The following is a 4,348-nucleotide window of genomic DNA, read 5'->3' as shown; positions in this document are numbered from 1 at the left end:
CTGCTCTAGCTGTGGAGTGCGTCCATAGGCAGTGGCATGACCACCGTGAGAATTGACATATCTGTCAAGGTAGTCAAGCTTAAAATTACGGCACGTATTGCTTGCCATTCAAGCATTTTGAAGGTGGATTACCTGGGAGAGCTTGTCAGCCAATCAGAAACAGCAAATTGTGTCTACTTTTGCTAGTATCATTAAGTTAGACGGTGGAGATGCCAATTCAATAACAGATGCATTGCTAATTTTTTTGGGGCAAAAACCCAAGCTGTGTCTAAAACATTTGATGGATGAGGGATGCAATACCATAGCAAGAACCATTTAGTTCTCACAGAATTTCGAGAGCACAACCCTAACGTCTCGTTTGTGCAATGCGCATGTTGCCGAGAAATGTAGAGGCACGTCAGAGGCATGGCATCTGCTGCCACCAGTTCAAGCCAACCAGAGAGATGCTGGCCTTGTTCAATACGGACATGTATGACATGGACCAAGAGGGTGAGGCATCTCAAAGTATCTTTACAAAGATATTGAATTTCAAGGAGGTTTTTTGTATTGTGATTATATTAAAATGTTATGAATTAACAGGATAAGGTGTATCAGTTAAAGTAAGGTAAACAAACATGCTAACAGTATATGCATAGCCTGTTTACACATGCATTTACTATAAGTATACAATTAAAATATAGAAAAGCAACATGATAGAAGTTTCAGTATAAAATAAGGTATTGTGTTAACTACAATAAATGCATATGAAGTAAAAAGAGTGCATTGTTGCCAGCAGGAATGACTTTGTGAAAATGCGATGGATCTGTTTGATCTGGAACCACTTCCATCTCCTCATTTGAAGTATTGGTCCTTGTTTAGTGTGGTCCCACAGGTTGGTGGTGATGGTGTCTGGCCAGTAGATTCCCAGGAGGTAACGGAGGCAGCAGTTGATGAATGTCTGTCATTTGATGAGTATGTTGGTGGTAATATCCCATTGTTCTTATCCGTACAACAGAATGGATTTGCTTCCCAGGTATATAAAGCTGTATACCTCCTCCAGTTGGTTATCATCTGTCAGTATTTGTGCATTGTTCTCATGACTTTAGTTATGTGTGTTGATCCTGAGTCCAACTGTAGCACCAGTTCTTTCTAGTTTGTGTAATTTGTCCTGCATCTGTTGGTGAGTGCTATGTCGTCAGAAAAAAAAGATTTTAGGACATTAGATTACTGTAAATCATGTACATATTTTTTATATTTTATAATTTTTTGGGCATTTTTTAGGCATTTACATGCAGCAAAGGGCCGCAAGTTGGAACCGAACCTGAAAAATGTGCAAGAAAAACGTGTTCTTTGTTTACATTTTTAAAATGAATCATAAATGTGTTTTTTGGCTGCTAGCATTACCCTGGCTAACCCTAGCACCCTGGCTACCCCTAGCAGCCTGGCTACTGTCAAACAAGAAACTACCGTAAGAATCCCAACGTGAGCTAGAAACCCCAGTAGTAATAAGGCAGGTTTTGTTACTTACTGACAGAAAGAATGTCAACTGAACAGCTAAGTCTCAAGCTCTCTCCATTGTGTGAATGCCTGTTTGACGTTAATTCTTCTTTTACCTTGGTTTTTATCACTCTCCCCATTCGCCTTCTTCTCCAACGAGTGTTAGGAAACAATCTAATCACAATTGTTTAGTGGTTTGTATCCTATTATCTACTGGCTTTACATCTGTGATTTGACTCTGAAAGCAGTTACAAGATATTGTAGAACAAAGTGACATTAAGCAGTTCAACAACGTTCTAAATGATTAATGAGACACACAAGAATATATACATTTTCTAACAATAACATTTCGATGACGTCAGAGTAAATATATGAAAGGGACACCGGAGGAAAGGAGGATTGGTTCAAGGTAATTACACGCAGATAAATCTTCAGGAAGGAAAACTGTGTAACAATTTATGATACCAATTTAAAACAAATGAGAGAGGCTTTGTTCAGAGTTTTCACAGAATGGAATGTAACAGATTCTCAACAATGGGGCTCTTTTTCTTTTGCAGAGTAGAGTTTCCACAGTTACTCCAGCAGCTTAATGGAGTTCAGTCATCAGAAATTTTTATTTTCACCTGTGCTTTTCCTGTTACAAAATGTCTTCAGTAAAAAAGTTTTATTAACTGTCATGACTTCCTTCGGCTGTATAAAAGTGAAGCCAAAATATCCCGGATATGGGCACTGCATCTTGTATTTTTGGAGTCGAAGAATCGTCATGTACAAAGCAGTGGATGTACCAACATTTATCTATTTATTTATTTGAAACTATTCAGTAATCAGTATATACAAGAATGTACAGGTGTGTGTAGAATTTGTCATGGTTGAGGTCAATGCCTTCCTCCTGTTGGATGGTGGGTTCAGGTACAGTGGTTTAGGGACATCACTTGAATGAAGAGCCAGCTAAGGTTCCAAAGAGTTGCATCACTTTGTCCGGCTCATAGCATGCATCCCCATCCAGCTTCAGCCCATACCTTATGTAGAGAATAGAGCAGAGGGTCTGCAGGGATATGCGGCTCCAGAATTTGGTTTTCATCACACTCATTTGACTGAAGAGTCTCTCTACTTCAGCATTTGAGTGTGACTGTAGCAGAAGCCAACTCCTTAAATGGGTTTAGGCCATCTGCATCCCCATACCTCCTAACCTCATTCCAGAATGCCATTGTGTCTTCAGTTTCTTCCCACTTAAGCAGGATAATGTTCCTCCATTGCTGGATGACTTTATCAGTGGTGGAAGGGCAGTCTCCCAAAAGGCTGGCCATTCTGGACATGTCTGCCAAGCTCTTGTTCCCCCATGTCTCCATGTTGTCAGGAAGCCTTGTCTTCAGCACATTAGCAACAAAATGATGTAGCTCACACATCTCATCCGCACCTCACATTTTCAGGGGAGAGGCTCAGTTCTGCTACCTTGGCCTCAAATGTGTAGCAAAAGGTATGGCCTGGAACTGAGGTGCCCTTCAATGAGCACATACATTTTAGTCAGTGTGGCAGCTGCTGGCCAGTGTCTGTCACCTCTGGTCTTTTCCATGCAGATCCTGGCTTCTCTGGGGCCTGAGGTGTCTCTCTGCTCCCTTTCTACTCCACGGCCTATTCCTCTCCCTCTCCCAGTCAGGAAGGCTGCTATGGAGGAAGGGTATGGTATGGCCCTCATTCTCCTCTGCTGACAGCCCAAACCCTTCTGGACAGAGTTAGCCTCAGTGTCTGCAAGAGGCATGCTGGCAGGGACAGAGGCCTGTGCAGCCCCTCTCTCATCCTCTGGACTAAAATAAAAAAATAAACTATACATGTAGAAATGTGTTAAAATGTCCTTCCTTTTAATTCCTTTATTGCTTTTATTTTTCCAGTGGGCTTGTCATCCTCATATTAACACACACAGACACACACAGACTTCCAAGCTTTTGATTTGAGACACTATTTATCCCTCTGCTAACATTACCAGCTAATTTGATGGTATCAGCAAGTAAATGTGTTGTGCAGTGGATTTAAATAAATGTCACAAAGTAAACATTTTAGGTCCTTTAAAATCCCCAGGCTTGTCATACACACACACAGATATGTTGGTTTTAGTTTTAAAATTATCTTTATAGGGATGAATTTGACTAGCAGCAGCAAAAGTACACATTTTATTTATTTATTTTTGTGATCATCTGTTTTTTATTGGCGCCTTCAGACATACAAAACAAATTACACAACAAAACAGATAAACACAAATTGAACAAGAACAAAAACCCTCTCCCACCCCCCACCCTCTGCAGTCTTGAGGAAAACAAAACAAACAAACAAACAGAAACCCCACCCTGCCTAATCACTCTCCTAGTTCTTGTCGGGTTGAGGTCATTAGGTCTGATTTGTGCTGCTGTTCCCTGTTGGATACTCATAGGGTACAGATTTGATCATTGTCAAATTATTAAAGATGTTTTATCAATATTAATAAAGTTATGAATATGGTTATTAATAACTCATTTCTGTGTCAATCCTTTAACAGGAAACAAAGGAAGGGGAGATTTCGAGCACGGACCTGTTCAGCCAGCAATTATTATAATAAGTACACAAATAATCACAAGCAACTGCTATTTAAGTATAATAAGATTTATTAACGTCACAATTATCAGTAGCTAATCAATAATTCTTCAATAATAAACTTATATACCTTTTACAATATCACAACCAAAACAAAGCAAAAACAAAGCAGCATGGACACGTCTGTGTCTGTGTGTGTGTGTGTGTGTGTGTGTGTGTGAGAGTGTGTGTGTGTGTGTGTGAAAGAGGAGGGGCGGTGTCGAAATGTAGTTCTAACACAAAAAACTACAAAAATGGCTACTCCTGT

Source organism: Perca flavescens, chromosome 14, assembly GCF_004354835.1.
Source record: "Perca flavescens isolate YP-PL-M2 chromosome 14, PFLA_1.0, whole genome shotgun sequence".
Taxonomy (NCBI): Eukaryota; Metazoa; Chordata; class Actinopteri; order Perciformes; family Percidae; genus Perca; species Perca flavescens.
Note: the sequence above shows the minus strand (reverse complement) of the source record.